The sequence below is a fragment of the Symsagittifera roscoffensis genome, chromosome 7 (genome assembly GCF_963678635.1).
Source record: "Symsagittifera roscoffensis chromosome 7, txSymRosc1.1, whole genome shotgun sequence".
Lineage (NCBI taxonomy): Eukaryota > Metazoa > Xenacoelomorpha > Acoela > Convolutidae > Symsagittifera > Symsagittifera roscoffensis.
The window spans coordinates 39,131,830-39,158,463 of NC_087068.1; the positions used below are offsets into that span (position 1 = coordinate 39,131,830).

The following is a 26,634-nucleotide window of genomic DNA, read 5'->3' on the forward strand; positions in this document are numbered from 1 at the left end:
TGTCCAAAATAGGAGGAAGTGCATCCCCTCTATGACAGTTTATAAACCAATCTTGACTTGTGGTGATTAAAAAATGCTGACTTCAGCCATGGGAGACAAAATTGTTGCTTTCTTGTAGTGAAAACCACTTGAACGTTGGTTAAAGGTCGAAACCTGCTCGCAAAATATTGGCTTTGGTTACCTCTATTTGCAGAGCCAGCACTGGAGGCTTCACGATGTTTGATGGTTGAAGTGAAGAAATTCTCTGACTATCCACGGGCTTGCGCTTATCATCGATGATTTTGCACAGGGCGTCTGCCACCAGATTTGCGGACCAATTTTCAGTTTACTGATTTATAGGCCATTGCGGGTTTTTAGTTTTCATAGCCTTCTCAAATTGCTTCCAAGTAGATGTACTCCAAAAAATCCATGTACAGTACATTGGATAACACTACGCTTATACTGAGTTGAGGCGCAGCTTCTATAGTTCACTATGTCCTACTATCTGTCGCTTTTTGCTACCAGAAGCAAGTTACACCCCTATCGTGCCATACAATTATGTTCAAATCCAGGAACGGCACACTCCCTCTGAATTAGTTTCCTCTAGAGTGAACTATAGACTTAGATGAAAAGAATTGGCTGCATCGAGAACACAAGTCGGCTCACCTTTGACTGTTCTAACATTGTCATCGAAATTTCTTAGTAACAATTTTACTTGTGGAGTATCTTTCTCATTGCTTTTAGCGCGGCAGCAGGTTTCACAAAACCGGACTGTTTCGGTTATTGATGCGTATACATCATCAGATATTTTTCTGCTTCTGGATGATACCAGTTTTGGCAACTCTTGCATTCAACTACCTTTGATCTATATGTTACTTTCCTGCTGCAACAAGGGCACAAACCGTTTTTGCCATTCATTTGCTGTATCTCTGTTCCCGCGGGTATTTGTTGTTTCAAAGTAAATCCGTACATTTTGAGCACAAATTTTGCAAGAATTGCAGCGAAGGAAGCGCCCATTGCTAGACCATCAATTTGTACATATCAAGAATCATTAAACTTGAATAACACTATGCTGACCGCCATAGTCAAAATCCGATTTAAGGGTTGCTCTTTGACGTTCAGGAGGAGACTTCTGGCTGTAGAGCTTCTGTAAAGCAATTTCAATTGCTTCATTTGGGGCAAAATGGTTATACAATTTTCCACAGCAAAAGATATTATGGTTTCATTCGGATCTAGAGCATTGTTTTCAATTGTTTCTCTGGTGTCATTATATTGGTTTCTATATCGGCTTCATCGTTGTTGTCAAAAGTTTTTGCTAGCGTCGTTAAGATTCTCATAGGAGCTGCCTGGAAGTCATAGTACTGGTCGCAGCCGTGTCTCAGCCTTGTGTGCCTTAGCTAAGCCAAACAAACGGGCTGGTTTTTCCCCATGTTTCTCACCTCTTTTGTTTATGGCAAATAATTCTTTCTTTAAGCTTCTTCTCAATTTTTAGTAACACATCATCGGTGGTTGCCTCTTTTTCAGAAACTGAGCAGATTGCAGCAAAGATTTGATTCATACCTTTGTTTCTTCAGTTTGTGAAAACGAACCCCCTTATCAAAAGGCGCAGCCAGCAACCAATTATCTTTGAGATTTTTCCTCGTGTTTCCAACAGCTTTGTCTCTTGGGGTTTGCCTTTATTTTTTGCGTATGCCTTTGCCGCGGCTTCTATTTCACAAAAAGTTTCATTCGACGTTTTTTAGTTTTCCAACTGTGAGAGGAAAGTTCGCAAAATTTCTCTAATCGGATCCATTGACAGCCTTTCGTGTATTCATCCAGACAGTTCAATTTATCAAGCTTACCAGATTGCTCATTTCTCCCCTTATGAGATTTATCTTGACTCTCGGACAGTTTTTCTAAATGTTTTCTAAACATTTCTGATGTTGTTTTTATGCTTACATCAACTTGACGCCTCACAAAACAGAAAAAAAATGCCCAGCACTGTACGTCAATTTCTTTGTGCACCAGCGATCGGGCTTTTACTTTTATCTCCTCATACCTTTTCCTGTCCTTATTAGCCCTCCTTATTAGACGTTTCAGTCTTTAGTAGTTTTTATTGAACACTACGAGGAGCCTGGTCCAAAAAACTCCGTTTTCGGGGAACCAAAAAGTCCGGTTTTATATCGTTTTTCAGACACTTGCTCAAAATTTTTGGTCTATGTACAGTTACTTGAATTTTTCTAACGAACTCTAAATAGTCTTGCACAATTTTCAAAAAAAAAATCCAAAATCGTCTGATCCAAACAGCAGGCAAAAGTTGGGCGGTGAATTTTTTGCAGGTCAAGAGTGATTAAACTCAAAAGGCACAAAGCAAAACAAATCAAACTCTCCTCACCCCTGTATTTGAAGCGCAGACTCTTCCTCTGCCTATGGCTCCTGCTCACGTCTTGCTTTCGATTTCCTTCTTGTCTCCGATGGTCAATGTTATTTGCCCCAGACATTGGTAACCAGTTTTTTTGTCTACTTCGCAGAGACTTCAGTTCCAATTCACAGAGACTTCAGTTCCAATTCAGCACTCTGGGGCAGCTTCAAAAAATCCTCGAGCTGTTCTGGGTCGTTCTGTTTTCTCTTGAGGTGTAGGCGTTTTGTTGCAGGAAAAATGAGCGCTCCAGTGCCGAGTAGCTGACTAAACAAGTCGGTCGCTCCTTCCCTTCTGCGCTAGACAATTTCCAAAAGCTGGAGATTTCCTTATTGTTGTGAGAATCTTATTAAATAGTGTGTCTGTTCAAATTTACCTCCTGTGTAATTTCATATTAAATGCGCTTTCCTCACTGAAATAATATACCAAATCTGACCGTCCAAGCCGTAGGCGAGTGAAGTTTCTCTGGCGTAATTAGACACAAGAAGGAGTGAGCTGGAGGAACGACCTCGAAAACGATGTCAAGTTGTACCACTCTTTATTCTATTTTTTTCATTCGCCCTTGTCTGAAACCAATTTTTTTCAAAACCTAATTGAAAGGATTCATAAGTTATCCCAAAACTCACCGTGTCTCAATGAACTTCCTTTTTTGCTCCAAATGTCTATGTTTCAGGTGAGTGCCGCGATTCCAGGCTATACGCATTCCTGAGTTTTCACAGAAACTAGTTATCGGGACTTCACGTATCTAATAACATAAACCAGCTCTAGTGAAACCAACAATTCACTCCTAATAATTCATGATCTGTTTGAAACAATTTTGCAATACAGACCAAAGCGCCTAAACAAAGTAACAATAGTTGCTGAGTTTTCGATAACAGGCTTCATCTACCAGAACTAGAACAGCAGTGGAAAAACTTGATTAACCTTGTCACTAATAGGTTTCAGCCCCAGACACTGATCATCCCCATATCACTTCGGAAATTTAAAAGTTCTGAAGTAAATTGCAAAAATCAATTTCATAATCAAGTATTGTTTATTTTGAAAACTAATTTGCACACCCAACCTTATTGTCTCACCTAATCTCAGCCTAACCCCTCAAACATTATCCTTTGATGGCACCCATTTCTCGTTCTACGGTAAGGTTTTCGTCACTAATTTTCTTGCAAACTCAATCTATAAATTCTCTCGCTAACTTCCGTAGAGGCTACTTCCTCAAATGGCTACTCAAAGACGTTGCCTTCTCTCTAAAAACAGATTGCGAGGTAGAGAATTTTGGTGTTTCACATGCACAGGCTACATGCATGTAAAGTGCAGCCACCTAGACGGCAGCAGTGATCCTTATGACAATTTCAGCTCTCATCGCTGCACCTCCCAATTTTACTCACCTAATGGCACATATGAAAGCCATCGCCCAACTTTAGCTACATCAACGCTCACCGAACTCCACCCTCTCGCTTACACTGCCCCACTTCCAAAAAAATTCAAAAGAACCTTCCACTATAGAACCTGTAACAACACAAGACTTATGGTCAAACCCCAGTCCAGATTTCATAGAATTCATAAAGAAATTATACAGCCAAGTGGTCCACTGGAAACTTGCCATCAAGCAGCAAGCACTGGAAACTTGCCATCAAGCAACAGCCACCCCAATACAGATCTCAATTGACAAAACCGAAACCTCGTAACTTCTCGCTTCCTTCTGACTAATGAAAACATACGCTACATCGTCTGAAATAACGATGTCATCGGTTAGAAGACACGTTTTGCAAATACTTCGGAAAACCATATCAATCTATGACAACCGCTACCAACTCGGACTTCTGTGGAAACCAAATGTGAATCTTCCCAACAACTATAAAGCACCAACTGCGTAAAAGCAACAGATGAAATTACAACTTAATGAGAATTCAGAAAAAATTGCCCTCTACCAGGATGCAATAAGATTATCAAAAAAATAAACATAATTTAAGCCAGAAATTTTGTAAGCAATTCATTATCAAAAACGAGAAGTGGATGCCGTCTAGGCAGAAGCTTTCGGGGGTTAGATTTAAGTTACGATTGGGCGAAACAATGAGCGCGTGTGGAGTAAGAAAATTTTTAATAGAATTAAAGAGCATATGGCTATGGATAAACAGTTTGCGATTAATATCATTGTTATTGGAGCTTTGGATTCTTTAAGGGATGATTAGGGATTTGGGCTGAAACTTGTTTGTAATGAGATTGATTAATTTTTTCCCTTTTAACTCAACTTCTCGTGGATGCAACCTATTAACATTAGACCCAGCGATAATGGTTAATGTATTAGGGCGCTTTGTTCTGTATTGTAAAAGTGTTTCATACAGATCTTGGGGTGTGGTACCGCTGGAAGAGTGAATTTTAGCTTTTACTAGAACTCGTTTGATTTATTTTGCCCTTGATGTGCCAATTACAAGCTTCCGTGAAAAGCTTCCGATGTGCCAATAACAACCTTGCCTGGAATTGGGGCATTAACCTGGAACACAGACAGCGAAATAGTAGAAAGATGGGGGATGGTTGGGCAATGAAGAAAAGAGTTCAATTTAATTCTGAGAAAATGAGAAAAAAACGAAAAAGTTATAGGTGAAACGGTACAATTTGTGGTGTTGTTGAAGGATAGTTCCACTTGCTCACTCCCTCTTACGTCTAGATACGCCAGGAAAGCTTCACTCGCCTACGGCTGGGACGGCGAGGTTTATTAAGATAATGAGGAGAGGCGCAAAAACAATGTTAAAAAACACAAGTGGTAAAATTGAACAGAGAAAAATCTATTTATCACAACAATTTAGCCTATCACAGTTGACCTCTAAAATTTAAACTTAGATTGAGAAACTTTATTTTCTAAAAACATTTGGAAAAATTTTTTTATTCTTTTTTTCTGGAAAATCCTGAGTCATAATTTCGATTTAGACATGTACATTTTCAAATGAAAACCTGCAAGATTTTGGGATTAAGCTTTCAGTGTCAACACCTTGCTCCTAACCTCATCGCGCGTGTTTTAGCCCGGATTGTTTTTCTTGATATCTATTGCCTGTAGTGTTAAAAATTTTCTTTGGTTGTTCGACCTAACTTTAATTTCCCAACTAACATCTGCGCTTTTTCCCTCACCGCATCCCTGGAGGTGGAAACCTACTGGCAAGTCTGCTTTCTTATATTCCTCAATTCTGGTGGTCATATGTCAAACATTTGTCCAAAATAGGAGGAAGTGCATCCCCTACATGACAGTTTATAAACCAATCTTGACTTGTGGTGATTAAAAAATGCTGACTTCAGCCATGGGAGACAAAATTGTAGCTTTCTTGTAGTGAAAACCACTTGAACGTTGGTTAAACCTCGAAACCTGCTTGCAAAATATTGGCTTTGGTTACCTCTATTTTGCACAACCAGCATTGGAGGCTTCACGATGTTTAATGGTTGAATTGAAGAAATTTTCTGACTATCCACGGGCTTGCGCTTATCATCGATGATTTTGCACAGGGCGTCTGCCGCCAGATTTGCGGACCAATTTTCAGTTTACTGATTTATAGGCCATTGCGGGTTATTAATTGCCATAGCCTTCTCAAATTGTTTCCAAGTAGATGTACTCCAAAAACTCCATGTACAGTACCTTGGATAACACTACGCTTATACTGAGTTGAGGCGCAGCTTCTATAGTTCACTATGTCCTACTATCTGTCGCTTTTTGCTACCAGAAGCAAGTTACACCCCTATCGTGCCATACAATTATGTTCAAATCTAGGAACGGCACACTCCCTCTGAATTAGTTTCCTCTAGAGTGAACTATAGACTTAGATGAAGAGAATTGGCTGCATCGAGAACACAAGTCGGCTCACCTTCGACTGTTCTAACAATGTCATCGAAATTTCTGAGTAACAATTTTACTTGTGGAGTATCTTTCTCATTGCTTTTAGCGCGGCAGCAGGTTTTACAAAACCGGACTGTTTCGGTTATTGATGCGTATACATCCTCAGATATTTTTCTGCTTCTGCATGATACCAGTTTTGCAACTCTTGCATTCAACTACATTTGATATATATGTTACTTTCCTGCTGCAACAAGGGCACAAACCGTTTTTGCCATTCATTTGCTGTATCTCTGTTCCCGCGGGTATTTGTTGTTTCAAAGTAAATCCGTACATTTTGAGCCCAAATTTTGCAAGAATTGCAGCGAAGGAAGCGCCCATTGCTAGACCATCAATTTGTACATATCAAGAATCATTAAACTTGAATAACACTATGCTGACCGCCATAGTCAAAATCCGATTTCAGGGTTGCTCTTTGACGTTCAGGAGGAGACTTCTGGCTGTAGAGCTTCTGTAAAGCAATTTCAATTGCTTCATTTGGGGCAAAATGGTTATACAATTTTCCACAGCAAAAGATATTATGGTTTCATTCGGATCTAGAGCATTGTTTTCAATTGTTTCTCTGGTGTCATTATATTGGTTTCTATATCGGCTTCATCGTTGTTGTCAAAAGTTTTTGCTAGCGTCGTTAAGATTCTCATAGGAGCTGCCTGGAAGTCATAGTACTGGTCGCAGCCGTGTCTCAGCCTTGTGTGCCTTAGCTAAGCCAAACAAACGGGCTGGTTTTGCCCCATGTTTCTCACCTCTTTTGTTTATGGCAAATAATTCTTTCTTTAAGCTTCTTCTCAATTTTTAGTAGCACATCATCGGTGGTTGCCTCTTTTTCAGAAACTGAGCAGATTGCAGCAAAGATTTGATTCATACCTTTGTTTCTTCAGTTTGAGAAAACGAACCCCCTTATCAAAAGGCGCAGCCAGCAACCAATTATCTTTGAGATTTTTCCTCGTGTTTCCAACAGCTTTGTCTCTTGGGGTTTGCCTTTATTTTTTGCGTATGCCTTTGCCGCGTCGACGTTTTTTAGTTTTCCAACTGTGAGAGGAAAGTTCGCAAAATTTCTCTAATCGGATCCATTGACAGCCTTTCGTGTATTCATCCAGACAGTTCAATTTATCAAGCTTACCAGATTGCTCATTTCTCCCCTTATGAGATTTATCTTGACTCTCGGACAGTTTTTCTAAATGTTTTCTAAAAATTTCTGATGTTGTTTTTATGCTTGCATCAACTTGACGCCTCACAAAACAGAAAAAAAATGCCCAGCAGTGTTCGTCAATTTCTTTGTGCACCAGCGATCGGGCTTTTACTTTTATCTCCTCATATATTTTCCTGTCCTTATTAGCCCTCCTTATTAGACGTTTCAGTCTTTAGTAGTTTTTGTTGAACATTATGCAGAGCCTGGTCCAAAAGACAGCGTTTTCGGGGAACCTAAACTTCAAAAAGTCCGGTTTTATGTCGTTTTTAGACACTTGCTCAAATTTTTTAGTCTATGTAAAGTTACTTGAATTTTTCTGAAGATCTCGAAATAGTCTTGCACAATTTTCAAAAAAAAATTCAAAATCGTCTGATCCAAACAGCAAGCAAAAGTCGGGTGGTGAGTTTTTTGCAGGTCAAGAGTGATCAAACTCAAAAGGCACAAAGCAAAACAAATCAAACTCTCCTCATCCCTGTATTTGAAGCGCAGACTCTTCCTCTGCCTATGGCTCCTGCTCACGTCTTGCTTTCGATTTCCTTCTTGTCTCCGATGGTCAATGTTATTTGCCCCAGACATTGCGAACCAGTTTTTTTTGTGTACTTCGCAGAGACTTCAGTTCCAATTCGCAGTGACTTCAGTTGCAATTCAGCACTCTGGTGCAGCTTCAAATAATCCTCGAGCTGTTCTGGGTCGTTCTGTTTTCTCTTGAGGTGTAGGCGTTTTGTTGCGGGAAAAATGAGCGCTCCAGTGCCGAGTAGCTAACTAAACAAGTCGGTCGCTTCTTCCCTTCTGCACTAGACAATTTCCAATAGCTGGAGATTTCCTTATTGTTGTGAGAATCTTATTTCTTTTTTGCTCCAATTGTCTGTGTTTCAGGTGAGTGCCGCGATTCCAGGCTATACGCATCCCTGAGTTTTCGAGGTGTTGCGAGGTAGAGAATTTTGGTGTTTCACATGCACAGGCTACATGCATGTAAAGTGCAGCCACCTAGACGGCAGCAGTGATCCTTATGACAATTTCAGCTCTCATCGCTGCACCTCCCAATTTTACTCACCTAATGGCACATATGAAAGCCATCGCCCAACTTTAGCTACATCAACGCTCACCGAACTCCACCCTCTCGCTTACACTGCCCCACTTCCAAAAAATTCAAAAGAATCTTCCACTATAGAACCTGTAACAACACAAGACTTATGGTCAAACCACAGTCCAGATTTCATAGAATTCATAATGAAAATATACAGCAAAGTGGTCCACTGGAAACCGGTTTTTATGATTTTATCAAAAAATAAAGTTGGTTATAACTTCATTGAAACCCTCAACAGAACTCTGTACAGCCTAATAGAAAACAATGAAAATAGCTTTGCAATGCCCACAGCAATGGACTTTCCACGCTTAGTACTGTGCAAAACAAAGTTCGAAAACGACGGATATTTATCTAAAACAATAGCAAGGCGACTAAAGAAATGATAACACGGAGACCTGGATGACCGATATAGCTAAGGGAAGGCGCTGCAAATGCGCTTGACAAAAAGAATTTGACAAAAATTGAAGCTGAAAAACAACGTTTCAACAAACTATTGAAAACTGGAAAAATATCAAGTGCAAAACCTAAACTAATGGACACATCCAAAAAACGTTCTTCCACGTTTGACACACTTGACACATTCCAAATAACGCGGCAAGAAAAAAAATTTACGAAAATCATGAAATTGAAAACTGATAGAGCAAACCGAAATAAAACAAATCTCATTAAATCCTTAGATGAAGCTGATAAATACGCAATCAACCTGGTCTCTGAAAATTGAGCCTCAAAGTAGCTCAATGCTTTACCACTAGACAGATACAACTGTAACTTGACTAAATCAGAAATCAGGGATGGTCTTAATTTAGGATACGGATGGGAATCGACCAAAACACCACTCACATAAGCTTGTGGTACATGTTTTAAACTGACACTTGCCCTACACTGTGCAAAGGGCGGTTTCACATAGAATACAAGGAAATTAGAGACACATTCACCAAACTCATGAACGAGGATCGCCATGATGTCGAGTTTGAGCCAAAATTTCAGCCTTTTCAAGGCGAAAGCTTTGTCAATAGTTCAAGTACAAGGGAAGATGAGGCACGACTTGGCATTAAAGCATTCAGAATCTGGGACGCACTTTCTTTGATATGAAAATTTTCAACCCCAATGAAAACATCGAGAAAAATGAATAAAGACGCATACAAATATCACGAAACGTTGAAGAACTCCAAATATCAGCAAAGATTTTTAAACCTAGAGCAGAGTATCTTCTGCCCGCTGATTTTTGGATGCATCGGTGGCGCTGCTCCAACAGCCACGTGGAAGATGCAGCGATTAGCCGAAAAATAAAATGAAAAAACACAAGAAAAACTACCCAGAAATGATATTCTACCTAAGAACTAAAATAAGCTTCGCGCTCCTCAGGAGCACTATACTATGTAAAAAAGGATGCAGATCGCTGCGCAAAAGTCAATTCATTGACAGCTCTACAAGCTCTAATGTAGAGAAAGGACGGCTAAAATAAATATACATTGCGACGATGCATTTATTGCTACTTCATTGATGCAATGATACAGTTCGCTGTTATAATTGCATTTTTAAAACACTGGTATTGCCCTATCCAGCTGGTGCAACACCGTTATCAAATGGAAGGGCCCCTTTTCTAACTTTCATCACTTTTGCATATTTAATCGCAATAAAAAGCGGTGTACCACTTGGATCTCTTCTGGATCGATTGCTATTTCTCTTATATGTCAACATCTTGCCTGAAGTGTTTAGTGGACGTGTTTTTAGCGAATAGAGAGAGAACATTGACCCCAATGCAATATGGTTTCATACGAATGCGATCTACTGTTGTGCAAATATCAGAAGTTCTTCAGAAACTTTATAGATTAAATGAAGAAAAACCATCACAGAATTCATTATACTCTCCTTTGACTTTGAAAGAGTTTTTGACAAAGATAAACACAATGTGTTATAATTCTACGTAGTATCGGTGTAAGAAAGAACAGCACGACGACCTACATAGTTATCTCTCTGAACGACGCAATTGTGTGAAAATTACGGCGCTGTGAGAACGACTTTCGTCGTCGGAGTGAGAAGGGGGTATCCCAAGGATAAGTGGAGTTGCAGTTAAAACAGACTATTTTCAAACCTCTATGATATCCAGCTATTTGGAAAAAAATTGAATGAAATGACGAGAAAAATGACTTCAACACTTCACATGTAAACGTTTTTGAGTATTTTTTTCTGAGTTACTTTTTAAGATACTCTCTATGAGGTACTCAAACTTTCATTCGTCCCGATTCTCGTTATCTTTCCGTTTTTATGAAAACGATGCGGTAAGAAGAGCTGTTGTGTTTTGATTACCAATCCATTATTGTTTGTTCAGTTCAACTCAGTTCAAGCATTTTCTTTGTATAAGGGATTGATAAATGCCAAAGCCTCAAAAGTACTAAGCAAATAAGTTGTTGTTTTTTCTTTTCATATGAGTTACCGGACAGTTTTCTTGTGTTTTTCAATTTCTTGGTCTAAAACTTTATATCTTGGAATTTTACGTTTAATTTCAGCTCCCTGCTTCTAACGGTGTCTCGTGTGTTGAGCCCTGGCTTCTTTATACTGATATACAGCGCTTTAAAAGTATTTTAACAGCTCAATAACGCTAGTGGCTTGGTCATTGATCTATCAGATTAAATTTGAGCTCACACTCTCAATACACCTAAAAAAGGGGTTTCTAAGTTGTATAAGACGACTGCGTTCAGGAAAAACTTAACCAAGTCTATAATTTTTATCCTAAATCTGAGCTCAAATCAAAATCTAACAACGAGTGTCTCTAGACATAAAAAAGGACTGGTCCAAAAAAACTTCAATAAGGAGAACCTTGTTCCGCAGAGTCAGTCTTTTTGACATCAGGGCTAGTCTACGACATAGAATAGCTATCGTTGTTTTAATAATGAGAGCGCTGGTGGCCTGGTCAGCGTTGCCATCAGGTCATATGATCCTGCCAAGATACATACTCATAGTCATTATGTTGTTCTACCCTCTTCACCAAATACATTGATGGGAGCAAAACTGTTTTTTTTTGGGTTGACTACGGTATTTTTAGTTATCTCGACAGAAGTTTTTCAATGAGCCAATCCGCATCTTCTTGTCATCTCGATCGGCGACTCTGAGTTTCTTCTTACTTGTCAGAGATAAGATATTGATGATCTGCGTAAGAAAATTATTTTCTATTCACTGGTCTTGCTTGAGAGAAAACTAGAAAGGATGATGAACAAAATTGGACCCAAAATACACCCTTACCTTGATCTTCGCTCAAATAAAATTGTGTTATCCCGTACAAATTTATCGGTAGTTTGGCGTGGAGAGCTTCAATTACATTAAAATTTCACCGAGGACTCCTGTCTCTGATGGCAATTAGTATCATTCGAGAATAAAGTTTTTCGGAGCGCTGAAAGTACCATAAGTAGCATGTTTTCAATCTTTTTAGCAGCAAACACACTTTTATGCATGTCTCAGATCATCCCCCACCATATTTGATTTAGAAAAAACCAAAAAAATTTTTTAAAATAGTTTTTTTTTTAAAATCAAAATATGGTGAAGAAGCCCTGAGATATACGTAAACGTGAGTTTTAGGGCCTGAAACACACGTTTATGAGTGTCTCAGGTCTTACCCAACCATATTTTGATAAAAAACCAAATACCTTATAAAAATATGGTGGGGGAAGATCTGGGATCAAAATAGGAGTCTGTTATTTCTTAGTTTGTAAGGCAAATTTAAGAACTTAAATAAAAAAAAATTTGGCAATTTCAGACACTGATTACTTTGGGAAGTTGTTATATGCCGATTTGAAAGTTGACAACGATCATAGATGACTTGAGATTTTCAAATGCAATCAGACAAATTCCGGGAAAGAAATTGAAAATCAGAATGCACAACTGAATTAACAAACATGTGCAACCAACTAATTTATAATCAGATCAACGTTAAAAGCAAGAAAAAGCCCAAATACAACGTGTAAATTAGAAACGATCACACATTCGTTTTCTATTTGGCACTCAATTAAGTTGCCAGTAACCACATCCTTGCTCTATCCCTTGACTGAGCTGGAAGCACAATTTGTCTTCAGAGCGAACCAAGGAGCTCAAGATTTTAGAAAAAATAATTTCAACATTTCGGACCGCCATAGCTTAACTTTGGTAAAAACACATTTATTTTTTAATATTTTACGCCTGTTTAAGTATCGGAACGAACTTCTATCAAGCATTTGTAAGTTTCAATTGCTTATTTTTTTTCGTTCTACTTATTTGAAAATTTATTCACCGCACCATTTTTCTTTTTGCTTTGTTCATTTCAAGTTTAGGTCGAGATACCTAGGATAGGAACTGAGAAAGTAGGTAAAAAAACTATTGGATACGACATCTACGACAACTGCAAAAAGACACAAAAATCAGCACGACAACAACAATCCGCTATGACAAACTAGTCATGCCCAACAAAATCACTCTCCCCAAGATAAATTTTCTCATCGCCAAACTAGGGCGCCACTTCAGACGAGTACGAAATGCCATCAATGACATCAAAATGAACTGCAACATAGCGCACGCGGAAACCGAGATGGAGATAGTTCTCAGCAATTTGTACTACGTAACTTGTAAACCGCCCTACTGAACACGCCGTAGCGGAGGATCTCAGACAACTGAACAACAGCAGGAAACTGATGACACGCCAGTTGAAGCATCCCACACGTCTGATTCAGCGCAACAATAGCCACTACTAGATCAGGATTCTAGCCAGACATCAATAATATCCAGCAGCAGCCATCAGCCCGGATCATCAGCACACCAAACAAAAGAGATGAAAAACTCTTCAAATAGCCGAGATACTCAGAAACAAGTCCCTCAGATAGGTTTCAAACTCTCATCAACGACAAACGGACCGCCGCTTCAATAACGAGAACACTGCACCAACAACACAGGCCTCAGCAGTTCATTCCAGCTTCAGATTCTCAGACATCAAGTAGCGGACAGCCGTGAACGAACTGCAGTCTCATAGACCCTCATAAGTAAAAAATCGAGCCTTTTCCATGAAATATAGTATGAGGTTCGAACTCTTCGAAGCAACAACCCCTCAATGAACTCAACTCGAATACGAAAAGATGGCTCATCTACAGACTTTAAGGACTGGAAAAGCCAATCAAACTACTGCCGGTTATTCCTGCAATAACACAATGTACAACGCTGCCCTCCAAGAACTACGACGACAATATGGACAACCCGACATCGGTATCAATGACTTCGTCGACAGAATACACAGCTGCAAGCTACAATCAGCTCATCGCAGGAATTCGTACAACTTGATAAGAATTCAGAAAAAATCGCCCTGCACCAGGATGCAATTGAAAATAATACCAGCAAGCAGTATATACAGAAATTAAAGCCAGACAGAATACCTTCGATTAATTTTTCCTGAACATGGCATAATCAACCCAAATAAGTTGATTACGCCATATGTATAAATTAGAATACGATAAGTAAAATTTTGCCGTGTCTCCAATGCCAAATCCAAATTGAAAGGAATTTGCCTGAATGACATGCTTCTCACTGCACCTGACTTGCTCTGCAATCTACGAGGAGTAATTAACCAATTTCGCGAATGGAGGCATCCCATCACTGTCGATATTGAAGTGATGTACATGCAGGTTCCTTTTAACACTGAAGACAGAAAGTTTCTTCGTTTCCTCTGGGGTGCGGAAGAACCCGATTTTTTTTTGTACACTTGATTCATCTTCGGAGCCAAATGTTCTCCTACTTGAGCAAAACCGGAAGATCATAGATCCATTGCCGCAGACGAAATCAAGGACCTCAAAATCTTCAAGTGAACTCTCGGAATACGATGGAGATCAAAAAACGATACAATCAGCTTCAACACTGACAAACTACACGAATTCGACCAGAGGAAACCGACACAACGTAACCTACTTCGCAGAGCCTCTTCAATCTTTGACCAATTGGAATAGCAGCACCTAATACTATTCGACTTCGAATATTCAGCAAGCAGTTTGGAGAAAAGGAATGAAATGAGACGCCCCAATTACCCGAGTCTTGATACCTGAACTTTTTAAGCTTCTCGACGAGAGCAACGACCTACAGACAGTGGAAATACTTCGACACTACTTTGGATACAGCTACGACAACATCGCACTTCACGTGTATTTCAGATGCATCCTACAGTGCCCCAGCAGTAATTGCCTATTTTGTCTACAGCAACAGTGCAACTCGGCAAATCAGCAGCGCAATTCTTCTAGAAAAAGCTCCGGTGGCTCATCTATAACAGCACATTATAACTAAATTGGAGTTACAAGGCGCAGTTTTTGGTGCTTGCTTTCGCCAAAAACAAAGAATTGAAATCAACTCCCTGTAAACCCAACAGCGCTTAAGTGGATACAGGGATCTGCTAAACGCCAACAAATTTTTGTGGCTCACGGATTTGCACAGTTTGTACAGAACCCACGAGAGTCAAGGGAAACATTGCCCAGGACCCCCAAACCCAGCAGACGACGGAACCTGTGGAAAACTCCTATCGGAATTTAATAAAAAATCAAGATGGTTCAGCGGACCAAAATGTATATGTGAACCAGAAAGCAACTGCCAGAACTACAATTAAACGACACCAATACGGATACTTTGTTCCTCAACGATCGAATTGGACTAATGAATGAAATAGAAAGAACCCCAGTGCTAGCTTTTAAAGCTTCCACCGAAAAGATCTCTTTGGACCGTTCGCCTCAAAAACCGCAGGAATCTACAACAAACGCTACGGCGTTGTAATGGTTTGCCTGACAACACGATTCGTACATTTTGAGATGTGCCAAGACCAATCAGCCGACACCTTCATCAATACCTTAAGACGATTCTTTGCACTCAGAGGAAAACCAAGCAACGATGTTTCTGACAGCGGTACAATTTTCACCGCTGCCGAAACAAACTCAACAGACACTTGGACGCTGATGTTACACAACAATTCTACGCCAACCATCAGATTGAATGGGCCCTCAAACCTGCCTAGGCTCCTCATTTCGGAGTTGTATGGGCACGAATCATAAGATCAGTAGGAGACTCGTTCTATGCCATCATAGGAAGCCAATTTCTAACAGATACCATATTCAACATTGTTCTTTGCGAAGTTGATTACTTCATGAACGCAAGACCCACCACTACAGTTCCATCATTGCCCGATGATGCTTAAGCCCTCGCCCCATACCATTTTCTTTTCGGGAGAGCACAAGCCAGCATTCCACCTCTACAAACCCAACAGCCCTGAACACTCAGTCGACAATGGAATTTGCCTAGCAATTTGCAACCCACTTCTAGAAGTGCTTGATCAAGGAGCTTATCCATGACAACGAGCGACAAAACAGAAGCCCCTATCAAAATCGGAGAATTTGTTTGGATTCTTTAGGATAAGACGCTACAAAGGTCAATCGCAACAAAACAGAAGCCCCTACTAAAATCGGAGAAATTGTTTGGATTCTTCCGAATATGACGCCACAAAGGTCAATCATTTTGGTCAATCACGGAAAAAAATCAACCGATGATGACCAGACCCACGTTTACACGGTCAAAACAAGAGATAAACTTAAGTCAAAACCAGCCATTAGACTTGCACCTGTTACTCCGGACTATTGCAATGAATCAGCAAACGAAGATTAACGTTAATGAGAGTCTCGCCCTAAACCAGCCTTGTCACCGACAGCTATAGCCAATAACTTTAACTGACATTTACACGACCGCTAAGCCAGCGTTTCAAGTTTTATAAAAAGAAACCACAATACCTTTTTTCTCAATTTATTTTGCAACTGCAAAATGAGGCCGAGTGTTTTTTGCCAATTTGACAATTGACAATCATCTTAGATAGCTTCAATTTTTCATATGCAGTAAGGAAAATTCCGGGAAAGAAATTGAAAACTTGTTCTGTGTCCATCGTTTCTGGCATAAGTTTCTGATTTTTTAATTAAATTTTCATGAATCAAATCTAGGTTAAAAGCAAGAAAACGCTCAAACGCACCATGGAAACAGCGTTTTAAGTAGAAACAATTACACCCTTTTTTTAAATTTCTTTTGCAACTGCAAAATGAGGCCGAGTGTTTTATGCCATTTTGACAATTGACAACCATTTTAGATGACTTCAACATTTCATATGCAATAAGGAAAATTCCGGGAAAGAAACTGAAAACTTATTCTTTGTCCATCGTTTCTGGCATAAGTTTCTATTTTTAAAATTAAATTTTCAATTTGCAACTAATTCTAAAATTCACGTCTGTTCTAAATTTCTTTAAGTCCGTATTAGTTAAATTTTTGTACCAAGTTTGCTGCTTTCTCTAAATACTGGATTTTGTCGCTCTTGGTGAGTTTTGGTTGCTTCTCTTATATTGTGTACCTTCTGTTTATTTATCGGATTGAGAAACCAGTTGTCACAGTAATTTTTTCCCTTGAGCCCATGTTTGTCTTGATTTGCTCTGAGCTGCCTGTTTCAATCTGTTTACCAAACCTAAGCTACGTCAAGAAATACTATCAAGCTCTTGACTCCAGAATTTTTTAAGGGAAGCGTATAGCTGAAAGTTTCTTTTTGAGTTAGCTGTCTCATTAATTTCTCATGTCTCAAGTCGGTACTGATTTGTGCCTTAAGCACAATCCCTTAGCAGGATGTTCAATCGCTTCTTGTCTGCCGAGATCAATACATCTGTTCTTTCAAACACGTTCTTCGGAGAAGTTAGTTAATCGTTTTTTTTTTCACACAACGTCTTTTGTGAAACCAATTTTTTAAAGTCCGCTGCAATTCTTTTTTCATTTTTCTCTCAGTTTCTAAATTTCAAATCGTCAAATGAAAATATTAATCTGATTTTTTATATCGGTTTATTGATATATAATTTTAAAAAATTCTATCAGAAAAATTTCAAATTGGAAAATTTAGCTTCAATGACAGCTCCATGCTCAAAAATTTGAGACATGTGTTATGTCTTGGCTTCTTCTTCTCAAAATGTAGCCTATCAAACTTTAAAATTTTATTACCTCTAGCGGCTCCGTTAAATAACTTGCAAATCTCAGCTCAAAAAACATCATACAATTCTACACGACGAACAACAAATACAAAGACCACCAAAGTGCGCTCCAAACCAGCGACGGAATCGAGTCAAACGTGTTGCCAGCCAAAAGAAGATATCAGGGATCACATCTCACTAGTGTTACCTTTACAAGTCACTTTACGTCACGGCAAGATATACCTCAATAAATATACCTTTCTTAATACAGGGAGGTTAAAAAGCTACATATTGCAGCCGAAAGCAGCATATCTTCAACTGGAGCAAACTAACCATCAGGAACAATTTCTCATCGGAGGTTTCTTCAATTCGTAAACGATAGACGCTAAGACAGCGGATATCACTGTTCATTTATTTATACATAACACTTTAGCACTTGAACTAAATACGATTCTAAGCAAAGAGCACATCAACTTTGTGCAGCGGAGCCCGAAAGAAAAGGTTGAACGACATCAGCAGCTAAAAGGACCATCTTAAGGGTATATGTTTTCCAGACTTCACCAACAACGACGAACGACGTCGCCTTCGTGATTGGAACGGAGAATATTGACATCATCAGACCAACCACCATCATTAAATGAAATCAAGAACTTCCTCGAGCAGTCCTAATAATCCCAGGATTGACAATAGCAGGACGGAAAAACGACATTATATACTACTCAAGCCATCAAGCAACAGCCACTCCAATACAAAAATCAACTGACAAAACTCAAATCTCGGATCTTCTCGTTTCATTCTGACAAATGAAAATAAACGCCACATCACCTGAAATAACAATTCCGTCGGACAAAAGACACGTTTTGCAAACACTCCGAAAAAACCGTATCAATCTAGGACATCCGCTACCAACTTGAACTTCTGTGGAAACCAAACGCAAATCTTCCCAACAACTAAAAAGCAGCAATTGCCCAATACCACAGGATAAAAAAAACTTAATAAGAACTCAGAAAAAATTGCACTCTATCAGGCTACAATTGAAAAGGATATCAGCAAGCATTATATAGAGAAATGAAAGCCATGCGGAATACCTTCGGCAGGATAAATTTTACCTGAACTTGGCGTAATCAACCCAAATAGGTCAGGAAAATTTTGGCGTGTCTCCAATGCCAAATCCAAATTGAAAGGATTTTGCCTAAATAACATGCTTCTCACTGGACTTGATTTGCTCTGCAATCTACTAGGAGTATTTAACCAATTTCACGAACGGAAGCATCCCATCACTGCCGATTTTGAAGGGATGTACATTCAGGTTTCGGTTAACACTGAGTACAGAAAATTTCTTCGTTTCCTCTGGGGAGCGGAAGAACCCGTAATTTTTTTTAGTACACTTGGATTCGTCTTTCGAGCCAAATCTTCTCCTACTTGTGCAATTTACGGATTCAGAACTTGCGCCAACGACAAAGCTAAAAATTATCCCCAAATCCGTTAACTTGTCTACGAGAACTTCTACATGGACGACATCTTTGCAGCCACCGACGACATCGACACCGCAGTGAAAATCATAGATGACCTTGGATACAAACTACAACAAGAAAGCTTCAACCTGAAATCTGCAAACAAAAATCTAAGAACACAGATCCACCGCCGTAGACGAAAAAAAGGACCTTAAACTTTTCAAGCCAATTCTCGGAGTACGATGGATAGTAACAAACAATACACTCAGCTTCAGCACTGACAAGCTACACGAATTCGCCCCGAAGAAACCGACACAACGGAACCTACTTCGCGCAGCCTCTTCAATCTCTGACCCAATTGGATTAGCAGCACCTAATACCATTCGACATCGAATAATTCAACAAGCAGTTTGGAGAAAGGGAATGAAGTGGGACGACCAAAATACACGAGTCTTGAAGCCTGAACTTTTTGAGCTTCTTGACGAGAGCAACGACCTGCAGACAGTGGAAGTACTTCGACACTACTTTGGATACAGCTACGACAATATCATTCTTCACGTTTTTTTCAGATGCCTCCTACAGCAGTGCCCTAGCAGTGGTTGCTTATTTTGTCTACAGCAACAGTGCCACTCGGCAAATCAGCAGCGCATTTGATTTACGAAAAGCACCAGTGGCTCCCCTGAAAAGCACACAATAAATAAAATGGAACTACAAGCCGCAGTTTTTGGTGCTCGCCTCGCAAAATTTTTTCGCAAAGAACAAGGGTTTGACATCAACAGCGCTTCAGTGGAAACAGGGATCTACTAAACGACAACAAATTTTTGTGGCTCACAGAGCTGCAGAAATTTTGGAAAGTACCCATGCGAGTCAATGGAAACATTGCGCAGGATCCCCAAGCCCAGCAGACGACGGAACCCGTAGAACACCCCTATCCGAATTCAGGAACGATCAAGATAATTTACGGGACCAAAACAAATATGTTAACCAGAATGCAACTGACAAAAGCTACATTTAAAAAACTCCGATACAAACACTTCGCTACTCAATGATCATAGAAAACATAGAAAACGTAATCAGGATTAAATTACCTGTTTGATTTTGTTTTTTTTTGCAAAAAGTCACTCGCGAACACTTGCAACAAGTTTAATAGAAAATCTTCCAAGTACATTGCTCTGTTTGCTTTCAATTGTTTTCTCCCATTTCAAAGGGTAAAAACTAACCAATTTTCTGACTCTTAAGTTTTTGACACTCAGTCGACAATGGAAATTTGCCCAGCAACTCGCAACCCATATTTGAAAACGCTTGATCAAGGAATTTATCCCAACACTACTGTCACGACACCGATAGACAAAGAAGACGCCCCAATCAAAATAGGAGAAATTGTTTGGTTTCTTCAGGATATGACGCCACGAGGACTTTGGCCAATTGGACGGATCACAGAAAACTAATCAATCGATGATGACCAAAGTTTTTACACGGTCAAAACAAGAGACCAACTTGTGTCAATACCAGCCAGTAGACTAGCACCTGTTACTTTGGACTATTACAATGAATCAGCAAACGAAGATTAACGTTAATGAGAGTCTCACCCTAAATCAGCCTTGTCACCGACAGCTATAGCCAATAATTTTAACTGACACTTACACGACCGCTAAGCCAGCGTTTCAAGTTTTATAAAAAGAAACCACAATACCTTTTTTCTCAATTTATTTTGCAACTGCAAAATGAGGCCGAGTGTTTTATGCCAATTTGACAATTGACAGTCATCTTAGATAGCTTCAATTTTTCATATGCAGTAAGGAAAATTCCGGGAAAGAAATTGAAAACTTGTTCTGTGTCCATTGTTTCTGGCATAAGTTTCTGATTTTTTAATTAAACTTTCATTAATCAAATCAAGGTTAAAAGCAAGAAAACGCTCAAACGCACCATGGAAACTGGAAGAAATTACACGTTCGTTTTCTATAGTAGTCCTTGAACTAAATACTGGTGGTTTCATACAAGGTAAACTTGTTGAGAATTTTTTGATATCTGTTAAATTTTGACTGATTATCGATAGAAATTTTGTCCAAGTTTAAAATGAAAACCGTCGTTCTGGAGAATAAAATCATGAAGTTATTTTAATTTTGACCACTATTGTAAAAAGGTAAAAATTTTTAAAAAAAAACAACATTGTGCCGTTTTTTTTGCTGTTAATATAATATACAAAAAGACGAAATTTTAAGAACTCAGAACCTTTAGCTTAGTCAACTACAGTTGCTTTCAAGCGTAAATTTAAAAAAAATGAAATTTTGACAATTTTTTTGTTGAGATTTTTGAAACTTGAATGAGAAGCAACGGCTCTAACAAGATTCCAATAATGATTTTTCCTGGAGTAAACCAGGTCTATTAAAATCATTTTTGTTTTAAATTAAGACTGTTTTGCTTTTCAAATGTTCATTTTCAGGTCGAAGGTAATTCATTATATCAAGATGAAGTAATAAAAACGCTAAAGCTTAAACCAAAAATTCCAAAATTCTCAAAAACTTTAAACTTCATTCACCGGATTATATCACCAAAGATGGCACATCTTATCAAAAACTTAACAAAACATAGAAAACGTAATCAGGATTAGATTACGTGTTTGATTTTTTTTTTTGCAACAAGTCACTCGCGAACACTCGCAACAAGTTCAATGGAAAATCTTCCAATTGCATTGCTCTGTTCGCTTTCAATTGTTTTCTCCCATTTCAAAGGGTAAAAACTAACCAATTTTCTGACTCTTTAGTTTTTGATCAGTACTCTAGTCATCTTTTGAATAGTTTCCGATGTAAACCTTAAATGGTGCTCAACGTTTTCTTTCATCGCAGTTATCTTCCCGGTGTTATAAAAAACAAAAAGCTTCGAAATCTCTTTTCTGGAGTAATCCAGGTTTTCAAAACCAATGAAAACCAAATTACGACAGTTATTGTTTTTTCAAAACAATACTATCAACGTAGATAAGCGTCTGGTTTTGCAATTCACTTTTCGTTTTTCAACTTATTCTATAATTCACGCCTGTTCTAAATTATTTCAAGTCCGTTTTAAATAATTTATTTTTCTACCAAATTTGCTGCTTTCTTCGAATATTGGATTTTTTTTTGCTCTTGATGATTTGTGATTGCTTCTCTTCTAATGTGTACCGATTTTGGTGGTAAAAGTTTTTGCTGCATGCTTCCTGAAAAGCAGAAAAAATTTCTTGCTTAAATCAAAATACCAAAGTCGAGTTATTTATTAAAATGAAAGTTATTTAAAAACAAAAAGTAAAATTGATCAAAGAGTTGATCTAGCTAAGGTAGATAATTAGATTTACTTAAGGTGGTCCTTAATGGATCATCTTAAGGTGGTCCTTCATGGAATACGTTCATGGTTATCCTCAGATTCTCGAAAGATGGTTTAATAAGGGTTGACTGAGGAGAGTTAAGTTGACTGAAGGTGATCCTTTAATGGTGAATTTTATTTTCATAAAATTCACCATAAAGTTAAAATTAGGCGTTAGTTCAGGACTTCACTGTTTAATTTCTTTTTTGTTGCAATTTCAGTAAAACTTTTAGACACTCCAGGAGCTTGTTTTGAGTTTGCTATAGTTGGTTTAAAACTTGATTTCAAGAAAACCAGAGAAAAAACGTAAATTTTTTCTAGATTTTTAGAATTTTTAATGAGGTTTTCTGAAAATATATTGATAAGGAGCTGCTTTAAAAAGCTTCGAAATCTTTTTTCTGGAGTAAACCAGGTTTTCAAAACCAAATTACGACAGTTTTTGCTTTTTCAAAAAAAAACAATATCAATCAAAAGTATTAACTTTCAAACAACAGTCAAACCACCTCAAAACAGTTGAGAAATCTTTCATCTGATTAGTTAGACAATAAACTTAAATATAAAAAAGAATAAAATTAAACTCGTTTTCAAATTGATTGGAGTCGGTACTAATTAGTTCTTTTTCAGTAAAATTTCTGACTAACTATCTCTTGGCTTTGGTTTTTGTCGCTCGGTGTTAATATTTGGTTGCTTCTCTCCTAATTCGCATGAGCTTTGTCGCCAAAAGCTTTTGCTTGGTCGATCATCTGCTTAGTTTTTTTCGTTGCGACATTCCGTCAGAAAGTTACCTACGTGTACATCTTCTTTATGGTTAGCTAAGCTATATGGTTAGATGTCGCATCTCTTGTGCAAAAAACGTGAGTTGCATCCACGACAGGCTACTTTTAAATCAGTTTGAAAATTAATGCTCTGGAAAAAATTGACTTAGTTGACAAGGAGCATGACTTCTATTCTCCAAATGTAAAAATTTTTGAGTTTTGTGGACGTTGTGGACTTTATTTTGATAAATGCCGAAGTTTGAATGATACTCAATAAACATATTGGCTTTGTTTTTCACCACTTGAGACATTACCGGAGACGCCACTGGAGATACCACTTGAGATGTTCCTTATATGGTGCTCAGCATTTTCAGTCGTCCCAATTATTTTCCCGGTGTTATAAAAACAATGCGATCGGACCAAGCTTTTGGGTTTTTATAACCAGTCCCTTTTTGTTTGTTCGCTTCTCAAGCTCTATAAAATTGTGTGTCAATACACAACTACGAACAAGCTCCAGAAGGAAAAATAGAATTGGTTTTTATAAAAAAAATCCGTAATTTGTGATGTGTATGTTTGCACCACTGAGGAAATCATCTAGGTCTCTATATTATGTACAACTTCGCAGTAAATAATTTTTTTATTCAGAAGTCAGCATTAGTTCTTCGCAACAAATTCAATGGAAAATTTTCCAAGTACATTGCTGTATTTGCTTTCAATTGTTTTCTCCCATTTCAAAGGGTAACAACTAACCAATTTTCTGACTCTTTAGTTTTTGATCAGTACTCTAGCCATCTTTTGAATAGTTTCCGATGTAAACCTTAAATGGTGCTCAACGTTTTCTTTCATCGCAGTTATCTTCCCGGTGTTATAAAAACAAAAAGCTTCGAAATCTCTTTTCTGGAGTAATCCAGGTTTTCAAAACCAATGAAAACCAAATTACGACAGTTAATGTTTTTTCAAAAAAATACTATCAACGTAGATAAGCGTCTGGTTTTGCAATTCACTTTTCGTTTTTCAACTTATTTTATAATTCACGCCTGTTCTAAATTATTTCAAGTCCGTTTTAAATAATTTATTTTTCTACCAAGTTTGCTGCTTTCTTCGAATATTGGATTTTTTTTTTGCTCTTGATGATTTGTGATTGCTTCTCTTCTAATGTGTACTGATTTTGGTGGTAAAAATTTTTGCTGCATGCTTCCTGAAAAGCAGAAAAAATTTCTTGCTTAAATCAAAATACCAAAGTTGAGTTATTTATTAAAATGAAAGTTATTTAAAAACAAAAAGTAAAATTGATCAAAGAGTTGATCTAGCTAAGGTAGATAATTAGATTTACTTAAGGTGGTCCTTAATGGATCATCTTAAGGTGGTCTTTCATGGAATACGTTCATGGTTATCTTCAGATTCTCGAAAGATGGTTTAATAAGGGTTGACTGAGGAGAGTTAAGTTGACTGAAGGTGATCCTTTAATGGTGAATTTTATTTTCATAAAATTCACCATAAAGTTAAAATTAGGCGTTAGTTCAGGACTTCACTGTTTAATTTCTTTTTTGTTGCAATTTCAGTAAAACTTTTAGACACTCCAGGAGCTTGTTTTGAGTTTGCTATAGTTGGTTTAAAACTTGATTTCAAGAAAACCAGAGAAAAAACGTAAATTTTTTCTAGATTTTTAGAATTTTTAATGAGGTTTTCTGAAAATATATTGATAAGGAGCTGCTTTAAAAAGCTTCGAAATCTTTTTTCTGGAGTAAACCAGGTTTTCAAAACCAAATTACGACAGTTTTTGCTTTTTCAAAAAAAAACAATATCAATCAAAAGTATTAACTTTCAAACAACAGTCAAACAACCTCAAAACAGTTGAGAAATCTTTCATCTGATTAGTTAGACAATAAACTTAAATATAAAAAAGAATAAAATTAAATTCGTTTTCAAATTGATTGGAGTCGGTACTAATTAGTTCTTTTTCAGTAAAATTTCTGACTAACTATCTCTTGGCTTTGGTTTTTGTCGCTCGGTGTTAATATTTGGTTGCTTCTCTCCTAATTCGCATGAGCTTTGTCGCCAAAAGCTTTTGCTTGGTCGATCATCTGCTTAGTTTTTTTCGTTGCGACATTCCGTCAGAAAGTTACCTACGTGTACATCTTCTTTATGGTTAGGTAAGCTATATGGTTAGATGTCGCATCTCTTGTGCAAAAAACGTGAGTTGCATCCACGACAGGCTACTTTTAAATCAGTTTGAAAATTAATGCTCTGGAAAAAATTGACTTAGTTGACAACAGGGGCGGATCTAGGATTTTCTCGAGGGGGGGGGCGGATTTTCGAAAAATTTTCCAAAATTTTGACGACCTTTTTTTTTTTTTTTAGGTCGACCAAATTGATTTTTTGAGCTCTCCCAAAGCACTGTTTTGCGCCTATTTTGGCAAAATTTTCTGCGCCGCAGGCAAATTTTTGAAAAAACAGTCAAAAAAGCCGTTTTTGGGCACTTTTTGAAAAATTTTGACAAAAAAATTGCGTTTTTTTTGGCGCGCGCTGCCCCTCAAAGTTAGTATATATTGGCGCCAAAGGCGCCTTTAGAAAAATTTTAGGGTCGGTCCGCCAAAAATGGATTTCTGAAAAAGTATCAAAGGGGGGACCCTTTGGGTCGGCAGGGGGTCGAATCCCTGAGAGGGGGCGTCCGCCCCCCCGCCCCCCCCCCCCCCTAAATCCGCCCCTGGTTGACAAGGAGCATGACTTCTATTCTCCAAATGTAAAAATTTTTGAGTTTTGTGGACGTTGTGGACTTTATTTTGAAAAATGCCGAAGTTTGAATGATACTCAATAAACATATTGGCTTTGTTTTTCACCACTTGAGACATTACCGGAGACGCCACTGGAGATACCACTTGAGATGTTCCTTATATGGTGCTCAGCATTTTCAGTCGTCCCAATTATTTTCCCGGTGTTATAAAAACAATGCGATCGGACCAAGCTTTTGGGTTTTTATAACCAGTCCCTTTTTGTTCGTTCGCTTCTCAAGCCCTATAAAATTGTGTGTCAATACACAAATACGAACAAGCTCCAGAAGGAAAAATAGAATTGGTTTTTTTAAAAAAAAATCCGTAATTTGTGATGCGTATGTTTGCACCACTGAGGAAATCATCTAGGTCTCTATATTATGTACAATTTCCCAGTAAATAATTTTTTTATTCAGAAGTCAGCATTAGTTCTTCGCAACAAATTCAATGGAAAATATTCCAAGTACATTGCTGTATTCGCTTTCAATTGTTTTCTCCCATTTCAAAGGGTAAAAACTAACCAATTTTCTGACTCTTAAGTTTTTGATCAGTACTCTAGCCATCTTTTAAATAGTTTCCGATGTAAATGAATGATAAAAAAATTTATAACGAAATCAAATAAAAGCATTTAAGTTTGATCTGATCAAAAAATCAGTGAAGGACTCAGCGTAGGGAAGTCGTTCTTGCGCCCTATGCTTTTATGATTACTGCTGCGTGTCTCGTTTGATGATGTGCAATGGCTGGCTCTTTGTTCAAACTTCATCTGGGTCTGCAAAACTTATCTACTACTTGAAAAGCACATGTTCT

The 26,634-nt window shown here is 38.1% G+C and overlaps 2 protein-coding genes across 3 annotated transcripts in view; both read left to right on the top strand.

The window, feature by feature from the left end:
* LOC134851053 (malate dehydrogenase, mitochondrial-like) overlaps positions 1-26,634 on the top strand; it is a 340,885-nt gene that overhangs the window by 217,305 nt on the left and 96,946 nt on the right. The gene's annotated exons all lie outside the window — the stretch shown is intronic.
* Positions 2,723-26,634, top strand: part of LOC134851054 (retinal rod rhodopsin-sensitive cGMP 3',5'-cyclic phosphodiesterase subunit delta-like) — a 150,830-nt gene continuing 126,918 nt past the window's right edge. Inside the window, exon 1 of the mRNA XM_063866954.1 lies at positions 2,723-2,732. The gene's annotated coding sequence lies outside the window, so the exon portion shown is untranslated. The remainder of the gene's footprint in view (positions 2,733-26,634) is intronic.